General features: G+C 45.0%; 1 long non-coding RNA gene across 2 annotated transcripts; it reads right to left on the reverse strand.

Annotated features, from left to right (window-relative positions):
* Positions 1-883: 883 nt before the first annotated feature.
* LOC110340974 lies at positions 884-12,317 on the reverse strand. Of its 2 annotated transcripts, XR_005871435.1 has the most exons (4): positions 12,181-12,317; positions 5,520-5,549; positions 4,611-4,760; positions 884-1,335 (listed from the first exon to the last, which is right to left on the reverse strand). It is a non-coding gene; the product is annotated as an uncharacterized LOC110340974 (long non-coding RNA). The 2 variants fall into 2 exon arrangements; XR_002382832.1 differs by lacking the exons at positions 884-1,335; positions 4,611-4,760; positions 5,520-5,549 and adding exons at positions 8,996-9,165; positions 9,833-10,022.
* Between the last annotated feature and the right edge of the window lie 1,806 nt (positions 12,318-14,123).

Raw genomic sequence — 14,123 nt, forward strand, 5'->3', positions numbered from 1 at the left:
ACAAGTGTGCACACACATAGGTGCACATATGTGTGCATGCATGCACACAGGCCAAGGAAAATATGTAGGTCAAAGGGCAACTTTTAGGTATTTGTTCTCTCCTTCCACCAGGGGAACTGAACTCAGGTCATCAGGCTTGGCAGCAAGCATCTATACCTGCTGAGTCATTTAGTTAGCCCAGAATAATAACTATAATACAGTTCTAGATGAGGGGAAAAGACCAGTGGAGTTGATCCTACTTTGTCTCCAGGCTTTACTGTAACTCTTCACTCCTTACATGCTGTGTTCTGAAATTTCAAAATCATACATAAAGCCGTAGTAACAGTAACAACATTGGCAGCATTAATCCTCAAAAATGCTCGTCAAGTTGACATAAAGTAAAACTAACTAGCAACGGGAATAAGCTGATAACTGCCTTAGTTACTTTACAGTTAGTTGCTGTGACAAAATACTTGGGAAAAATGTATTAGAGAGAAAGGGTCTATTTGGTTCGTAGTTCCAAGGGAAGACGGTGCTTTACAGTGCGCAGGGCAGAGCAGTGGGAGCGGGAAGCCATGTGGTCACAGTCCGGAAGCAGAGAGAGGACAGGGAGGAGGAGCAGGCTATAAAACCTCAAGGTCCACCCCCCCCCCCCGCCCCCAGTGACATACTCCTCCAGCAAGACCCCACTTCTGAAGGTTCCATAACTTCCCCCAAACAGCGCCACCAGCTGGGGACCAAACATCTGAACATATGGGGGACATTTCTCATCAGTAACTTCCACCACATATTGAGTCCAAAGTAATTCTTTTTTTTTTTTTTTTTTTTTTTTTTTTTTTTTGGTTTTACGAGACAGGGTTTCTCTGTATTGTTTTGGAGGCTGTCGGTCCAGCCGGGCCTCCAACTCACAGAGCTCTGCCTGCCTCTGCCTCCCGAGTGCTGGGATTAAAGGTGTGCGCCACCACCGCCAGGCTGAGTCCAAAGTAATTCTAACTATCGTGTTTGCTTGAATCCCCAGTTAAATGGAATGTGTTGATTTGAGTTGAGGGTTCTTACAAAAAAGAAATGAAAGAAAATGAAACCCATTAGCATAGTGTCCAGGGTTCAGTGCAGAGGACTTCACAAACGCGGCGTGACGCAGGAAAACAAAGAGGACTGGATTTTCAATTAAAATGCTTCTTTGAGGAGTTGGAGAGATGGCTCATTTGCTGCTCTTGTAGAAGCCCAGGGTCCAGTTCCCAGACTCCAAAAGGCAGTTCACAATTATCAGTAACTCCAGTTGCAGGGGATCTGATGCCCTCTTCTGACCTTCGAGGGCACGGAACACACGTGGAGACATTTATGCCCGCAAAACACCTATACACATAAAGTAAAAATAAATCAATCTTAAAAGTATTTCATCCTTCACACATAGCCCCCAGGTCTGTCTTGCTTTGCCCTCTGCCAGCCTCCATTCCAATCAGGCTAAACCACCACTGAGCTTTCTCAGTATTTGCTTTCATCTTTGTTCTAAATGATACAATAACATTACTAAGTAATCCCAAAGCTGTATGACTCTGAACGCCTCACTCTCTCGTGTCCACTGCCTTCATGCTCTGTCCCCTTATGTCCCCCCCAGTTCCATCGTTAATCTTATTTTAATTTTTTTATTTTTTAAATTTAAATTTAAATTAGACACAAGGTTGCTTCACATGTTAATCCCAGGTCCCTCTACCTTTCCCTCCCCTCCTCCCATGCCTTCCCAAACCCCCTCCCACCCACCCCACCACCCCACCTCCGCCCAATACCCCCTCCTTTCCCCAGGGAGGGTGAGGCCCTCCATGGGGGGGTGTCCATAGTCTGTCATTTCATCCAGGGCAGGGCCTAGACCCTTCCCCAAGAGTCCAGGCTGAGAGTGAATCTCTCATTGTGGGATGGGCACCCAAAGTCCATTTGTACACCAGGGATAAATACTGATCTACTACCCAAGGCCCCATAGATTGCCTAGGCCTTCCCACTGACACCCACATTCAGGGGGTCTTGATCAGTCCCATGCTGGATTCCCAGCCATCAGTCTGGGATTCAAGAGCTACCATTCTTAATCTTATTACCTTGAATTACACAGCTAGAGAAGATGAAGGAATTATTGATGAACATCTTATTGGTTTGTACAAGTAGCATTTGAAGTTTACTTTAAATTTTTTTCTTCTTCTTCCTCCTCTTCCTCCTCCTCTTCTTCCTCTTCTTTTCTTTTGAGGTGAACAACCTGTGCTGACCTTGAACTTCCTATACATTCAACTGGCTTAGACTAGCTTTGACCTCCACCTGTCTCCTGAGAACGTGCCATCACACTGGACTTCCTTTTATTAATCATGCCCTTAGGTTTTCATGGTTTTTGTTTGTTTGTTTGTTTCATGTTACAGCTATCATATAGCCCAGACTGTCAGATGTGGGTCATGATATCTGGCAGTGCTGTGTGGTTTTGCTCATAATTTTTCTCGTTGTCCTTTTCAAGTGTTACTGTCAGGATCAAACTTGTTAAAAGACATTGATTTTTATATATGAAAATAACAGTACAGTAGTTCTTTTCAAGTGTTACTGTCAGGATCAAACTTGTTAAAAGACATTGATTTTTATATATGAAAATAACAGTACAGTAGTTCTTTTCTGGATGACACCCAGTCTTACCTAGATTCACCAGAGGGGCTTGCCCAGCTGCTCTGCCATATGTCCTGTCCTTAAGGAGTGGGCTAGGTCCAGATCAATAAGATCTGTCTCTCTCTCTCTCTCTCTCTCTCTCTCTCTCTCTCTCTCTCTCTCTCTCTCTCTCTCTGTTTTGCCCAAGCTGGCATTGTGACTCTCCTGCCTCAAACTTTGAATGGCAGGATTATGGGTATGAGCCACCATTGTGGAAATTTGTATAATACATAATAGGGCCATACTCCAGGTGGGGTCAGGAGTCTGGGTCCAGAGCTGGTATCATTCCCATGAGACACTTCAGATAATTCTAATGCAAGTTCATATGAGAACCATGTCTCCAAGGTAATACCCTAATGAAGGAGTCAGCAGACCAAAGGAGAAAGGAAAAGTGAGTCCTGCTACTCAGATTGGACAGTGGCCGTGGAAATGATCATGGATAAGGACCAGCTTTCTTCTTGGGTTTGTTCAGGTGAGGAATTCTGGGTATGACAGTACAGAAGCCAACAAAAGACTGGGGATGACACCAGAGAGCAAATTCCAGAAGACTGGAGTGTGGTTTAGGTGAGAGCAGGAGCAATGTCACTCGGTCTAGCAGAGAGACCTGAGGACAAAGCCCTTGCATCCATCTGACTCAGACACTCGGATGAAGTGAACAAGTTCTGTCTGTAAGAAGTGTGGGGAGAAGACAGCAGCTAAGCAGAGACATCATTCGAGGAGAAACTGGCCAGATCGCCATAGAAACTTGTTGAGGTGGTTTTCAAACAACGAAGAGCCTTCAGTTGGAGGCTGCCTTAAGTACAGTTTCATCACAATGGGGTATACAGCCAAACAGAAGTCCTTTCCCTTCTGAACTCAAGGCCCACAATCCAAAGAGAGAGTTTGGGGTACGTCAAATTTGTCAGATTCCCATGGGACACAGATGCAGAAAATGGTTCCAGTCAAAGTCTGTGTCTCTCAGGACACATTTGGCAATAACAAGGCTTACTATGTAGCTCAGACCCATTTCACAGCCAGAGCTGGTCTTGAATTGCTACTGTCTCCTGAGTGCTGGGATTACAGACACATACCACCAGGCCTGACCTTCCTTCTTTCTTAAGGAGGGGGGGGTCTCACTATGTAGCCCAGGCTAGCCTGAAAGTCACAATCCTCCTGCTTCTACCTCCCAAGAGCTGAGATGACAGGCACGAACCACCCACCAGGCCCAGCTTCTGGAGACGTTCCAGATTTTCTCACAATCTTCAGGACTGCTGCTGGTATCTAGTGAGCAATGGCTTGGGACACTGCAGAATGACTTTCAGTGTCCAGAACAGATCCACGAGAACTATCCAGCTTCACACACCTGGAAATCACCATATATGATCATACTGAGGAGCTGAAGCCCGTCTCAGAAAGCTGCATAGTGTATGTATCTAGATTGCATACATATACATAAAGACATACATGCACAACTTGTAACACCTTTCGTTTCTTTCCTGGTTGCTCTAGTAAGCCACTCTGAAGAAAGCAACTTGAAGGAGAAAGGCTCTATTGTGGTTCACAGTTCAAGGTGCAGTCATCATGGTGGGGAGTGGAGGCAGCAGGAGCTTGAAGCAGCCACTCACATCACAGCCTTAGCCAGGAAGCAGAGAGCGAGGAACACAGGCTGCTGCGAAACTCACTTTCTCTGTTTTTACAGCCCAGGATCCCTGCTTCAGGGAACGGTCCTGTGCACAATTAAGGTGGGTCTTCCCCTTTCTCTAACCAAAATAATCCCTCACGGATGTGCCTACAGGCCTATTTTCCAGATGGTTCTGAATTCTTCCAAGTTGGCAGTTAACACTAGTCATCCTACCATGGACCATGAAAATAAAGCGGACCAGGCAGACAAAGAGGAAGGGTGGGGAAGGGAACCAGAAAAGAAAAGGGTGGCTACGAGGAATAAGGAAGAATGTGTTCTCACGCATACAACGTACAGGTACTTGAAATAAAATTTAAAAAGTTGTCCAGCTCCACACGGCAGTAGTGCTGAGGTCTGGAAGTCCACGTCCTGACAGCTCTGTTTCGCTCATGGATGAGATATTCTTCCTGGGGACAGTCTCTTGTACAGGCAACACAGCCAGTGCCTTTGGCCATTCAGACAGAAAGTGACAGAGATGAATTTAAGGGGGTGGGTAAGAATGGTGACTGAGGATAAGTAAAGGAAAATCAAATAAATAAATAGATCAGACGCGCAGGTCCTGTTAACCATCAGGACATTGGTGCCCTAACAGGTGATGGTCCTCTTCAATTCCACACCTCTAGCCCCTTGAGGTGTGAGGCCAGAAGACACATGCAGTTTGGGGACGGGAAATGTATTATCTAACCAGCCAGGTGAACATCAAATACAAATTATACCCGTCCTGAATCGCCGGTGTGTTTCATCAGTTAGCTAGTGAAAGGAAACCTACTCATTATAAAAGAAACCTGTAATGAACTTCACCATGACCTTGAGTGAGGAACTTAGTGTTTTTGCACTTAACCTGTGCCAAGAATGTATTGTGTATTAAACACAAACTCCATCAGCTTCCTGCCTGGGACAGCCTGAGGCTCGCCAGCAGCTGTTCAACGGACAGGAGCTGAAAACCAGTCACCAAAGGTGTAGAGCAGCAGTTCTCAATCCGTGGGCCGTGACCCCTTAGGGGTAGCAGACCAGCTATCCCACATATCAGATATTTACATCACCATTCACACCAATAACACGATTACAGTTATGAAGTAGCAATGAAATAATTTATAGATGGTCGGGGGCCACCACATCATGAGGAACTGTATTAAAGCATCGCAGCTTTAGGAAGGTTGAGAACCCCTTGATCCAGAGGAAATCCAAATCTGAATTTACCTACCTCTGATAATTCTGCCGAATTACCTCTGGCCTAAGGGAGAAAGAAAGAAAGACATTAAAGACTTCTTAGGCTTCAATGAAAACGAATGCACAACAGCCCCAGACTTATGGGACACAAAGGAAGTTGGTGTTAAGAGGGAAGTTCACAGCACTAAGTGCCTACGTGAAGAAATTGGAGAGCCTTAATGGCACACATGAAAGCTCTAGAACAAAAGGAAGCAAACACACCCAGGAGGAGTAGACAGCAGGAAATAATCAAACTCAGGGCTGAAATCAATAAAATAGAAATTAAGGGAACAATGCGACGAATCAATGAAGCAAATAGTTCTTTGTTTTTATTTTTTAAGTATGATTATTTGACTAGGATTTGCCTCCCAGGACATCCCGACACAATCAGCAGCAGCAGCATGTCCCACGATGCTGCTGTGGTTCTAGCCTTTTAAGATTCTGAAAGATGAGTTCGGGCTTGCAAACTGCTTGTATGCAGACAAGATTTTAGAGTCAGAAAGAATTAAAAATGCCATTAGTATATAATTATATGCACGAATAATATATATTAATATTCTATATTTACTAGGTCTGAAATAATTGTGAAGGTTCCAGTTTTTTTTTTCTGGGTTTAAAGAAAGCACCATTTGAAACTTGTGAAGGTTTTCAGCCCCTGGACAACTCTTGAGGGAACAACTCCAACTCTACATAGAGCTGGCTACCCAACTTATGATGGGAATTCCTTTACGAGGCCAACCGGAGGAAAGGGACATGTCAACAATTACTGCAATTACTGCTCGGCCTGTCAGAAAGCAAATGTGACCTGTAGCCAGATTTAATTCCCCATGACATATAACTGTTCCTATTGTCTGTCATCCTGCACACTCTCACAGGCCGTGTGAGCCTGCACATGTAAATACTTCTCTTCACGCACAATTCCTCCGCCCTCGTTTTCTGGGTTATGTTTAATTGACTCATCCACATAGACCTGGCTGTGGCTCTTATCAGATAATTATTTCCTTGAAATGATGAAACAGACTTTTCTTCCAAGCTCCTGATATAGAAGATGTAGCCTGTGGCTCCTCCCCATTATGTCTGGCTCTTACCACTTGCCTGCCTCGATCTCACTACTTATTATTTTATGCTTTAGAGTATTAATTTATTCTGTGTGTGCGTGCAAGTGAGCGTGCGTGCGTGCATGTGTGTGTGTGTGTGTGTGTGTAGAGGGAGGAGGAGAGAGCACATATGACATGGAGAATGTGACATGGAGAGCATGGAGAACAGTGGACAACGGGGAAGACAGAACAACTTTTCGGGAGTCTGTTCTCTTCTTCCTGTTTGTTTTGAGACAGGGTCTCTCTCGTTTCTGCCACCACACCCACGGCTGCCTGTGTAAACACTCGACTGACTCTCCTGCTTGTTGAAGGAGTCCTGTGATTGCAGGTGGGAGCCGCACTTCCTGACTTTTCCATGGGCTCCAGGAACCAAATTCAGGTTGTCAGGCTTTGTACCACTTCCCTGTCCTCACTTACCTTTTGAAGTTAGCCAGTCATCGCCACCCTTTCCGGGAAGTCTTCCCAGAATTGTTGTCAGAGGGACCTGTTCCCTCTCTCTCTGGGATGTCTGGGGACCTGGGTACTGCTCTACTGCTTGCATAAGTGTGTAATGGTGGGGCACATCCACCCTGCCTCCTGTTTTAAACTATGGGAAAACTCAGGAACTCCATTTTTACCTCTTCAGCTGTTACCTAGGGCACAGCCTGCTGAACTCGGGGCATTTAATGCAGATGTCACAAATTGTCCTCAGAATGAATGGTGGGTGGCTAAAGACAAGAGACAGCCAGGCGGTGGTGGCACACGCCTTTAATCCCAGCCCTCTGGAGGCAGAGGCAGGAGGATCTCTGTGAGTTTGAGGCCAGCCTGGTTTACAGAGCGAGTTCCAGGACAGCCTCCAAAACAATACAGAGAAACCCTATCTCGAAAAACCAATAAATAAATGAATAAATAAATCACTGATGCCATAGAATCATTAAAATGAGTTGAAAATAGACTTAACTAAACCTATTTACTGCTATTAGATTTAAGCTAATTTAGCATCATATCATGGAAATTATACATTTTTTATTTTCCTAATATATTATCATAATATTTGCTTACATTTGGGGAGATTAATTAATATTTCAGGTCGTGTAACTGAAAGATAACTCATTACCCATGGTCTTGAGACTGAGAATGTTATACATCCAATTTAACCCATATAAGACATCGGTGGCCCTTATATTGGTCAGTAACTTCTACACTGGGCAACATACAAGGGGCTGCTAACGCTAAACAAGTCTAGTTTAAAATAAATTCATTCATTCATCAAAAAAAAATCTGTGTATTGAGAATCCAGGCACCAAGACAGCCTGTGGAAACTCATACATTAAGGGACTCTAGGGAAGCCAGGAGAGTTGCAAAGCGAGAGCAGAGCCTAATGTGGGATGCGTATGAAACATGATCGCACAGGGATGGAGGTCACGCGCCCCAGAGACCTGCTGCCTGGATCAGGATACACCCGATTAGATCTGCATGGCCTGGGATAGGTTCTTATCTGGCAGAGTGAGGCAGGGTATCTCTGACCTCCTTGCCTGTGTGGAGGGTTACAGTATGAAGTTCCTGTGAAGCATTTACAACAGCATCTGGCACAAGCCAAATGTTCAATAAATGTCAGTGCTTCTGCTATGGCAGCACAGCAGTGGTCACAGCAAACATGTGAGAGCATCCTATTTAGAGGATAGAGGGAGGGCCGGTGAGAACATCTTCTACCTTTTGAATCTGACACATAACATATCCGCTCATGAGTTAGTCACATTAGAACCCTAAAGTGAAACCAAGTTGTCCTGTGTTCTCAAGTTAGCATTCTGATGTATGGTTTCACATATTTTTTTCCTTGCACATGTGGAGGCATCATATTTTCCCCAAACCATTAATATTCATAGACATGACAACCCTTTGGTTTGTCCATTTGTTTTGAAACAGGGTTTTTCTGTGTAGCCCTGGCTGTCCTGGAACACCCTCTATAGACCAGGTCGACCTTGTATAATTATTATTTAGTCAATTGCCTATCAGGGTATTCCCCTTTGTTCTATTTGAAACAATGCTATAATGAATCTCTCTTTCTCTCTCCTTCTCTCCCTCCCCCCCTCTCTCTCACTAATCCATTGTCTCCTATATTTATTCCATGCTACAATTCTAAAGGATAAACACACGGCATTGACTAGACTTAGTCTTACTTCATTTTCTCTTTCACTGGTGTCCTCATTGCTGTGACCATATTCCTGACAAGAAATATTGAGAGCACACCCAGCTGCCTTAGTCACTATCGATTGCTGTGAAGAGACACCGTGAGCAAGGCAACTTATAGAAAAAATGCATTTAATTTGGTGCTTGCTTACAGTTTCAGAGGATTAGTCCATGACCATCATGAAGGGAAGCAGGCAGGCATGGCCTGGAGCGGTACTGAGAGCTTTACATCCTGACCCACAGGCAGCAGGCAGTGAAAGACTAAGTGGGTTTTTGAAACTCTCCAAGAGACACGCCTCTTCCAACAAGGCCACACCTCCTAATCCTTCCCAAACAGTTCCACTAACGGGGTCCAAGGATCCAAAAGCTAAGACTCTATGAGGTTAAAAAAATAAATAAAAAGTCAGGCATTAGTGGCACACACCTTTAATCCCAGCCCTCTGGAGGCAGAGGCAGGTGTATCTCTGTGAGTTCGAGGCCAGCCTGGTCTACAGAGTGAGTTCCAGGACAGGCTCCAAAGCAATACAGAGAAACCCTATCTTGGAAAAAGAAAAAGAGTCTATGGGGGGTCATTCACATCCAAACCACCACATTGACCCACATCCTGAAGGTAGAGTCTACTATGATGGTGAATGAAGGCTTTGGCAGTAGGAGTGTGAGCTGAATTCCCACATGTCATCATACAGTGATACAGAGAGAGGACAGAGGACAGAGAATCCATGGGGCTGGATTCAAGACAGGCCTGAAGGCCCACCATGGAGGGCAGTTCCTGTGATCCACTTCCTCCGTGAGGCTCCACCTCTTAAAGGATCCACAGATTTTCAAAACCACACCACACGCTGGGGGGAAAGTGCTCAAACCCAAGTTCGTATGAGAAACAGTTCACCTTCAAATCAAAGAATCCTACTCCGTGTCCCAATTGGCTCGTGGCCATCCTATGGTACAAAATGCATCCAAACTCTCGAAATAAAATTAACCCATATTTACTAATCTGTATATCACCACGTGGCTGTGACTTGCTGGTAATGTTATGGCATCTTACCCCTTCAGTGGTTAAATGGCATTTCCCTGACTCCGCCTTCTTTCTCTCTGTGTCTTCGTTTGGATTTTATACCTGGCTGTATTCTGCATGGCCATTGGTCAAGTCAGCTTTACTTATCAACCAATAAAAGCAACACGTATTCCCAGTATACAGAAGGACATCCCACATCATACTGTTTTTTTTGAAGTTTCTGCAACCAAAGGAAGGAATGGAAAGGGGTTGCTTAACTAAGGCATGAAGAAAGGTCAATATAGCTGAGGAGACTATCAGGACAAATAAAACTAAGGACTCTTGAAAAGTCACAGGGGAGTCAAACTATTTCATATTTATGTAAAGTTATATATATATATTATACATACGTGTATGCATAAGTACATAATTTCAATGAAATCATATCACTTGGGGTGATAATCCTGCACCCACAAGAGCCATAGACGATCTAACAGAAGTTCTATTACCAAGCATGAGAAACATCCTTTTAAGCTGTTGGCCAGGGGAGTCCAAGAGCCTGCTGCTGTTCCCCCAGAGTTTGAGATATGTTCCTACTGATGAAGACACCACAAACCTCGTACGGGACCTAGAAGCGTTAAGCTGAATCAGATTCAAATTCCCCCTCCCCGAGGCCCAGCTTTCATAATACCAAAAGGTGCTTGCAAACTACCAAAGAAGGGTGGCAGCCAATAGTCCTGCCCCATTGTGATGCCTCTGGACCACAGCAATGATCGGCACAACAAGGTATCTGTAGTGGTGCGACAGTGGCAGTTACATGTTGGTGGTAACCAAGAGCTCTCTAGCTGGACTAAAGTTCCATTCAATAGGAGGGGAGCTGTGCCTGGTACTAACTCCCATAGACATAGGGGGAAAACTGCTGCTGCCACTTTTCTAAGCCTGTACAACTCCTAGTTGCATTCTAAACACTTACCCTTCCAACCACAGAGAAATGTAGCTCTCGCCCCTCATCAATGGACGCTTCCCTTTTCACCAGACAGAGACCATTATCGAGCTGGTCCCTGTGCAGAGAAGAGCTGGCTGTGGGTGGCCAGCACCAACCAATACATCTGCATTATAATCCCTACACCCAAGACTTGAGAAGAGGAAGAAAGGGTAGAAGAGCCAGAGGACAGACACCTCCTTGTGGCCTCCACCCAACACTGCACTCACGTGCTCACACCCACACACAGATACACATCATTTAATATAAAACATGATATGTTTTAAAGTTTCAAGGGCTGGAGAGAGGACTCAGCAGTTAAGAGTGTTAACGACGTTGCCCGAGGACCAAGGTTCCATTCCCAGCACCCACGCACTGGCTCACAGCCCTCTGTGACTCTGGTTCCAAAGGATCTGATGCCCTCTTCTGGCCTCCGAAGATACCAGGCACACACGTACACTACATACATGCGGGCAAGCACTCATACACGTGAAATGTAAATAAATACAAATAAATCTTTAAAAATAAAGTTGGAAATATTTCAAGGAGAGAAATAGAGGAAGAAAGCTGTTTTAATGTACTATGAGCCTTAGAATGTTGTCACAAGGAAGCTAAGGTTCTGAACAAAGAGTAGCTTGTGCTGCTTTTCATGTAAGAAATGGGAAACTAATACACAGAGCACATGATGACAGTTCACTAATAGCACTACACATTTACATTGGGATCTAACGTAATTTCCTTTAATAGGAAGAAATAGAAGATGGAGGTGAATGGAGATATGTGTTTCTAAGATTTTTTTTAATCATGATTTTTATATTGGTTTTTATTTGGATGTAAAATGGCTCCTGCAGGCCTGTGTGTTTAAATACTGTGTCCCTACCCAGTGGCACTGTTATGGGAGGTCATAGACTCCAAGAAGTGGGGGGGCCTAGGGCTGGAGAGATGGCTCAGAGGTTAAGAGTTAAGAGATTAAGAGTTAAGAGGTTAAGACTGCTCTTCCAGAGGTCCTGAGTTCAATTCCCAGCAACCACATGGTGGCTCACAACCATCTATAATGAGATCTGGTGCCCTCTTCTGGTGTGCAGAATGTTGTATTAATAAATAAATCAATCTTTAAAAAAAAAAAGAAGTGGGGCCTAAGTTTGAGGCCAGCCTGGTCTACAGAGTTAGTTCCAGGATAGCCAAGTCTACACAGAGACACCCTGTCTTGAAAAACCAAAAAAAAAAGTAGAGCCTGGCTGGAGGAAGTGGGTTGGTGGGAAGCAGGCCTTGAGGTTGACAGTTAGTGACAGTCTGGCTCCTCCTTCTGTTTTGTTTTTGTTTGCTTGTTTGTTTGTTTTCTTTGACCGGGTCCGGGGAGAAAGCAATGGGTCTCAAGCTTCCAGCACACAGTTGCAAACTACTCCTGCCCACATACCTTCCCCACAGCCAAGGACTGTGCTCCGGATGCGGGAGCCCGGCGACCCTCCTTCTTCGGTTACTTCTTGGCAGGTATTTGGTTGAGGTGACAAGAAAAGGAGCTAACTGTGCTGGCTGTTGTTGTTTTGCCTGTTTCCTAAATTTGATACAAGCTAACGTCATCTGGGAAGAGGAAACCTCAACCGAGAAAATTGCCTCCACCGGACTGACCAGTAGACACGTCTGTGGGGTATTTTCTTGATTAATTATTGGCGTAGGTGGGCTCAGCCCACGTGAGTAGTGCCATCCCTGGGCAGGTGTCCCGGGTTGTATAAAGCAGCTAGCTGAGTAAGCGATGGGTCACAAGCCAGTAAACGACATTCCTCCATGGTCTCTGCTTCAGCTCCTGGCTCCAGGTTTAGGACTTGACTTCCTGGTCTGACTTCCCTCAATGGTGAGCAGTAAACCCCTTTCTCCCTAAGCTGCTCTTGGTCACAGTGTTTACCACATCAATAGAGAGAAACTAGGACACAGGCATAGAAGGTGGGTGGGTCTTGGGCTTTGGGAACTGGTTTGTGGGAAACATGGAAGAGTTTGGAGTGGTGGGCTACGGAAGCCTTACTGGACTGCAAGCAGCGCTTAAGGCCACTGTGGTAAGAGTTTAGAAGACAAGAATTCAGATGGAAACGTAGATAGAAAGGGCCAGACAATGGGGGAGCCAGTTGCTGGGGGGGGGGAGACAGCAGGGGACCAGTCCTGTGAGGTTTCAGAAAGCAACAGGAATATATTGGGAATCGAACCACAGGCCTATCATGTTAAACAATCCGGCTGCATTCTGCCCACGTTCTGAAAAATTGAGTGAGGCTGACTAAAATAGTGGACTAATTCGTTTGATGGGGAAAACTTCTTGTTTCTTTGATTGGTGTGTGTGTGTGTGTGTGTGTGTGTGTGTGTGTGTGTGTGTGTGTGTGTGTGTGTGTGTGTGTGTGTGTGTTGACCACTTGGGACAGATAGCCATATAGGATGCTCATCTCTGGGATGCCAGTAGCTGTTCATCTGGGAGTGGGGTCATGTGCTATTTCCCCCACCAATGTCCTCATGTCAGCTGGTGCTGTCATTTTGGGGGTCTTGATCAGGCAGTCCTATTGTTGAGATGTCATGCCACTTTTAGAAGACGCAGTGTCACAGCAGACTTACTGGCTTTCACTTTATTTTGTTTTGTTTTATTTTTTTCTTTAAATAATATCACTCAAACAGACTACGAGAGACCTAACCACAGACTTTATTAGTTTACAGTGAACCTGACCAAACCCAGTAGGCAAACACAGGTGCACAGCACAGAAAGCTCTGCCAAACACAGGATCGAGTTAATGCTGTGTTTTATATAAACGGCCTTCTTCTCTTCTGTGACGTCAGTCTTTGCAGCACAGACCCCTCCTAGCATCATCCAGAGTCTCTCAGGACTATACCCTCCTCACGGCACAGTTGTCACCCGATGGGGATCCCACTGCTGTCCGCCAATAGGGGCGGTGGAGTGATGGGTGTGGGAGAATCCTCGTAGTTCCGGTTCGTCCTTACGTTACTGGCCAACACAGCAGGCTTGCTGTGGTCTGTCTGGCCTGATCTTCTGTTCCTTTCATAATGGCTGGATTTACATGTTCTTGTTTTACCCAGGAAGGTTGCTGGCTCTTCTCATCCAGCCAACAGTGGCTACAGCTGCTACACATTCACCACGGAGAGAGTGTAGTATATGTTTGACATGCCATAAGTTGTCTGAGCTTCTTGGAGCACAGAGTAAACTAAAAAAAAGAGCATATGAGGCAGGCACCAGAACTATAGAGAGGAAAGTAGGAGTGTGTGCTAAAAGTGTAGACACAATAGATGCAAAAAAAAAAAGAAAAGAAAAAAACAAACAAACAAACTGGTTACGTTTAAGGAAAAGAAGTGCCACGGAGATGAACA

Source organism: Mesocricetus auratus, unplaced genomic scaffold (assembly GCF_017639785.1).
Source record: "Mesocricetus auratus isolate SY011 unplaced genomic scaffold, BCM_Maur_2.0 Super-Scaffold_100027, whole genome shotgun sequence".
NCBI classification, from domain to species: Eukaryota; Metazoa; Chordata; class Mammalia; order Rodentia; family Cricetidae; genus Mesocricetus; species Mesocricetus auratus.